Source organism: Lampetra planeri, chromosome 68, assembly GCF_965212315.1.
Source record: "Lampetra planeri chromosome 68, kcLamPlan1.2.h2, whole genome shotgun sequence".
In the NCBI taxonomy this organism is placed as follows: Eukaryota; Metazoa; Chordata; class Hyperoartia; order Petromyzontiformes; family Petromyzontidae; genus Lampetra; species Lampetra planeri.
In genome coordinates, this window is record NC_136173.1 from 1,330,179 (window position 1) to 1,336,687 (window position 6,509).

Below are 6,509 nucleotides of genomic sequence, written 5' to 3' on the forward strand. Positions count from 1 at the left end.
CAAGTGATGATGAATGTTCTGCTTGCAACCTTCATCAGCTAGACGAGCCAGGCTATTGTGCAAACCCACACACACAAGTGGGGTCCTTGATGGATGATTGCCACCACAGTGAGAGGATGGTAGGTGCATATTACGGATAACAAACCAATGGTCAGTAGGTAGGTCCTCTTGTGAAGGACATGGGCCCACATTCGCTGTTCCATAAATAACCCTTTCACTACACCAATCCCTACCCCTACCAATATCCATACCCCTACCACTACACCAACCCCTAACCCTATCACTACACCAACCCCTACCACTATCCATATCCTTACCACTATACCAACCCCTAACCCTATCACTACTCCTACCACTACACCAACCCCTCACCCTATCACTACCCCTACCACTATCCATAGCCCCCATCACTACACCAACCCCTACCACTACCCCAACCCCTCCTTAACCATTGTCACCTGTCCACTTAACTTAACTCTCACCATAATTACACCGCCACTTTTAATAATCATAATAATCCCACTCGTTATTTTAACCACCATCTTATGTACAATTTTATCATTGCTGTAAAGCACCTTGGATAAAGACGATGTCCACATCTACCGGGACCGCTATTGTTGTTGTTTTTTCTGAGTTGCCCGAGTTTGCCTTTCTCTTTACTTGATACCACCTGAAGACAGAAGCTTGTGTTGCCTCCGAAATGTCGTGATTTTTTTTATTTTACTTTTATTAATTTTAATTTTATTTTTTACCTACGTGAATTTAACGAAAAAACTTAAGAGTATGAATCTTTGCAGTCACGAAAGCTTCAAATCTAGAATTTGCCTTTATTGTTTAAAAATCGGCAGGAAAATATTATATACTTTAGCAATTGCTATTTCTACATATTAGGGGCCGTTCATAAATGACGTCACGCGATTTTGGACGATTTTTGACCCCCCCCCCCTTCGTCACACAGCGTCACAAAAAGTCAGACCCCCCTCAAATATGACGTCACAAAGCTCTACCCCCCCCTCACCCAACAAATAAAACATGCTTCAAATCGCTTAAAGCTATTGTTATTGTAGTGCGTATTTAATGTGACGCTGCACTCTGATGTTGTAGGAGACAACATTTATTAAAAAGTTGATTTAATTAAGTAGAACGTGTTGTGTATATTTATTTAAAGTTGCGCATTTTGATGTGATGTCACATTTCTCAAACCCCCCTCGTCATATTCTTGGTTCTTTCGGTAAAGTCACGTAGAAGGGAAACAATACAATAATAAAAATATAAAACAATAAAATTATCACGACGTTTCGACTGCAACACAAGCATCATCATCAGGTGTGAACAAATTGTTACAGTCACACATCGTCACAAATGTCTGACCCCCCCCCCCCCCAGGTGCGTGACGTAATTTATGGACGGCCCATTATTTTTATTGCTTACCTTCCCTATACTTTGCACTCCAATGGTTTATATATATGTCGGTTGTGGTTTTAACTTTGTGACCCACCGCTACTGGACATCTGCTGACAAAGAGCTTCATAGCTCATCGGATTCCTCCAGTCAAAGATTCTAAATAAATTATGAACTCTACGACTCGGAAATCGATTCCATATCGATTCGTTCTTCGCAATTCCCTGCGGGGAAACCCGAGGTCGCGCGAGTTGATTCAAACACAACCTTCCCGAGAGGTATCGATCCGCAGATGCGCGATGCCAGCCTCAACGCTTAGAGAATCGATTCGTTCCTTGTTAGGCGAATCCGCCTCCACCGAAACTGATTCTTGCGCGTGTGTCTACAGCTCGTTATTTTTCAATTTTTCGCTAATCTTAGCCCCCTTTTAACGTCGATTTTTGTTTGTAACCTAATCCGCAGGGTTTTTTGTCACGCCTTCGCACGCGCCACAGTAGCCCGCAGATCGTGGCGCTGTCCGGGTTTCCCTCGCTCTCGTTATCGAGGGAGACCGAGGAGTGGAGGCCCAAGCCTCGGTGTTGTCTGAATTCTCCCCCAGGCAGGGGGCGCCTGAACCCGGCTGGGAGCGTGATTAGAATTCACAGTGCAGATAACACTAACAATTTTTTTGTTTCTGGGTAGTGTTATTTCCTAATTGCTTATGCCTCGAAAGTACAGAAAATGTATATTATTCCCCACAAACTTTGCTTTTGTGACCAGGACAGTGATATTTAGAAATTTATCTATTTTCCAGAACATTCAAGATAGATTCTGTGCTGAGTAAACTTGGAGTAACTTCTAGAATATTCTAGAACTTTCCAGTAATATAAATAGTATAAATGCAGGGGCCTTAAGCCCACCAGTTCAGTTTTGTTCCAGCTGCCTAAGTGGATACATATCTGCATTTTTCTGAGATGGCATCAAGAGGCTGCAAGCATCCAGCAGACGCATTTTGCTATGTATGCGGCCAATTTATCAAGACAAGAGCGAGAAAGTACTCTGTGGAAGCATCTGCTAGGATGTGTGAGGCCTACAAGGAATATTTCGGCATGCCTGTCGGGGATCAAGACAAACCTTGGGCACCTCATTTCACCTGCGAGCAATGCAAAAAAACTCTGGAAGGTAAGATGTACAATTGTTGCTCGGAATTTTACGTTATAAAATGTATTCTTGGTTCTTTCGGTAAAGTCACGTTGAAGGGAAACAATAAAATAATAAAAATATAAAACAATACAATTATCACGACGTTTCGATTGTAACACAAGCAATCATCATCAGGTGTGAAAACCACAGCAATATTTTTTTTTATTGTGTCCCTTCTACCTGACTTTACCGAAAGAACCAAGAATATGAATCCCTGCAGTCACGAAAGCTTTAAATCAAAAGTTATAAAATGTGTTCAATTTTTTTAAATTGTATTTTTTTTATGTTTTACAATTTTCAATGTTATTGAAAAAATTTATCATATATGAAAAATGTTGCGAGAATCTCTTACACAGTCATGGGGGAAATACATGTATTTTTGTAGGATGGTACAGAGGGGAAAAGAGAGCCATGAAGTTCGCTATCCCAAGAATTTGGCGGGAACCCACTGACCACTCAAGCAACTGCTACTTCTGCATGGTGGACCCTTCCAAACGTCGGACTGGCAAGAATGCACCTGCCATTACGTATCCGGACCTTCCTTCATCCATCGCCCCGGTGTCACACTGCCATGAGCTTCCTGTACCCACTCCTCCGGAGAGAGAGCGGCCGTCTTTAGAAGAGAGCAGCAAGTCAGAGAGCGAGGAAGACGTAGATCCAGATGACAATTTAAGAGGTGGAGCTGAGGAGAGAAACCCATACTACCCCAACCAAAAAGACCTCAACGACTTGATCAGAGATCTTGGTCTCAGTAAGTCCAATGCCGAGCTTTTGACATCTAGGCTCAAGCAGTGGAACTTGTTGGGTTAAAGGAAGCATCACCAACCTTTTTGCAGCTTCTTCACCTGTCGAGATGGGCTCTGCTGCCACAATGTGACCAATCTGTTCGAGGCAATCGGAATCGCCTGTAACCAGAATGAGTGGTGCCTCTTCATTGACAGCTCATCCAGGAGCCTCAAAGCCGTGCTGCTCCATAATGGTAACAAGTACCCATCTCTTCCCCTGGCTCACTCGGTGCACCTCAAAGAGGATTACAACAGCATCAAGACCTTGCTGGACGCCTTGAAGTAGGATGAGTACGGCTGGGAGGTCATCAGTGACTTCAAAATGGTGGCATTCCTGATGGGTCTCCAAGGCGGTTTTACCAAGTCTCCCTGCTATCTTTGGCTTTGGGACAGCAGGGACACCAAGGCGCACTACCACAGGCGGGACTGGCCACAGCGGACCGAGTTCTTTGTGGGGAGGAACAACGTCAAGTGGGAGCCACTGGTGGACCCCCAGAAGGTGCTGATGCCACCACTCACACATCAAATTGGGCGTTATGAAACAATTTGTCAGAGCTGTAGATAAGGAGTCGGCAGTCTTCAAGTTCCTTCAAGACTTCTTCCCTAAGCTGTCTGAGGCAAAGGTCAAAGCCGGTGTCTTTGTCGGACCATAGATGAAGAAGATCCTGGAGTGCAATGAATTCCCCAAGAAGCTCACTAGTAAGGAGAAAGTGTTGTAACAGTTTTTTTGCAGTGGTTCGTGGCTTCCTGGGCAGTCACAAGGTCGAAAACTATGCGGAGCTGGTTGAGACTCTGGTGAAGAACTACAGCACAATGGGCTGTATGATGCCCCTCAAAGTCCATATCCTTGATGCTCATCTTGATAAATTTAAGGAGAACATGGGAGTGTACTCGGAGCAGCAAGGTGAGCACTTCCACCTGGATATACTGGACTTTGAACACCGCTACCAAGGACAGTAGAACGAGAACATGATGGGAGACTACATTTGGGGGCTGATTCGTGAAAAGTGATTTACAGTACAGGGTGTTTCAAAAGATGGGCCCGATTTTAAATCGCGATATCTCTGCAACCACGAACCGCCCATGAATGAAACTACCACTTGAAAGGGCGGGGCATATAGTTTCAAATAATTACCCCTTGATGCCTCTCCCAGCGCACAAACAGCCCCTAGCCTCAGTCATTCGCAAGATGGTGACCCCGCAACACAAGGCATTTTGTGTTCTGCAGTTCAGCAAGACTGAATCCGTAATTGCGGTGCAGCGTGCGTTTCAACGGTGTTTTGGCATTGATCCGCCAATGTCAAAGAGCATTCGTCGTTGGTACCGACAATTTGAGGAAACAGGCTGTTTATGTAAGGGGAAGAGCACAGGGTGACCACGCACCTCAGAGGAAAACGTGAGAAGAGAGGCGTTTGGGACGAATTCAACTATTGTCTCGATGTTGTCCGTACAGCAGGTGGAGGGCACATAGAGCATTTATAAAATGGTTAGTAAAACTTTATAACTCATTCAACCGTTTGCAACTTTTTGTGTAATTGTAACATGTTGCCATCGTGAAATATACTGCTTTGAAATTGAGTCCATCTTTTTTAAACACCCTGTATTATCGGAAATCTCGAAAAGCTACTCACTTCTAAATCTTTTGTTGTCATTTATGTATTACTTTAGTATAAATACATGTTAATTTTGAATCATATCTTCTTGGTTCTTTCGGTAAAGTTACGTAGAAGGGAAATAAATAATAAAAATAAAACATAATAAAATTATTCTCACGACGTTTCGGCCACAACGCAAGCACCCATCCTCAGGTGAAGACCAGGTCTGTCGGGGAGTGAGTTTGACTTGTGATCACTTTTTCGCATTGAACAATTCAAAATACCGGTGGCATATTTGGCAAGTGGTCCTTCTTCAAAGCGCAGCACACAACAAGACTTGGAGTAAGTGCTGTTAGCGAGCAGCACCTATGTAGGCCGGCACAGTACACGAGGGGGTGGGGTGGCCAGCACCACGCCTGACTGCCTTTGTCTCCCCAGTGGCAATGTTTTTAAACACCACACCAGGTACTCATTTGAGATTGAGTCGACCTAGAGGAGGCCCAGGACAGAGAGGCGGTTTATTGAATATGCAGTATGCGTGTCGCTCCTTATGATATTACATTTACAAAACTTCAAATTAAGATTGATATTACATTTGTTCAGGATTACATTTTGTTAAGTGCATTGTTTGCCACTGGACAATTGCCCATTATAGGCGGAATAATTAAACGAAACTAACAACGAGCAGAACACCGGTCAAAGTTGGCAGAGTGGGGAGCACAGGTGATGCATCTGTAGGGGTGTTACGGGAGGGCAAACAAACACACAAGGGGTGGTTACGCCCGCACGCGGAAGGGTGCCTACATCCACGTCCGCATCGGTTAGCCCTGGGGGGCTGTAACGGCGCTGTGATCCACCACGGCCCCACCCCTCGGGGGGGAGTTGCTATATAAGGCGGTGAGCCGGTGGGCTCGGGGTTCAGTATTCAGCTTAACCAGTGAAGAGTGAAGACCGGCTAGATAGGCCCTGGGACTCCCCTGGCTCGCTGTCCTTCTAAGGACCGACCAGGGCAAGCCAGTGGTGTGGCCCTGAGAGCCCAGAGCCAATGCTCTTGTAAGAGCCGGTCTGGTTGGCTAAGGGTGCCGTGATCCTAGCTTGGCCAGAGCTGGATCAGCTAGCCTCCCCTAGATCTCGAGTGGAGGACCTGGGAGCAGGCTAGCCGGGCTAGTGTTAGTGGGGTCTCCCTGTTAGACGGGTGAAGGGGCTGTTACCCCTTCAAGTGTTGTATACATTGGCCTGTGTTGAGTGTAATGTATAATAAATAAGTGTGCCTCCAACTACGTCGTCTACGTCTCATTGAACTCACTACACATCTGCCAGTCGTCTCGGTCAACCGCATGGCACCTGGGGTCTGTCCCGTGCCCTGCCCTCGAGCCTTCGCCACTTCACGTGGCCCTCACTGTGCACCTTGCCTGGCACAAGCACTGTGCTGTGACTCGCACCTGTTGTTCAGCTCTTCTGAAGGTGAGGGTTGGTGGATCATCTATATGTAGAAAAGGGAAATTTGTGAATGTGTGTTTGAAATGTTTAGCATACTTCCCAACAT

The 6,509-nt window shown here is 45.5% G+C and overlaps 1 long non-coding RNA gene across 1 annotated transcript; it reads left to right on the forward strand.

Annotated features, from left to right (window-relative positions):
* Nucleotides 1–1,732: 1,732 nt before the first annotated feature.
* Nucleotides 1,733–6,240, forward strand: LOC144737363 (uncharacterized). Its single transcript, XR_013588962.1, has 2 exons — nt 1,733–2,562; nt 2,969–6,240. It is a non-coding gene; the product is annotated as an uncharacterized LOC144737363 (long non-coding RNA).
* Nucleotides 6,241–6,509: the final 269 nt, after the last annotated feature.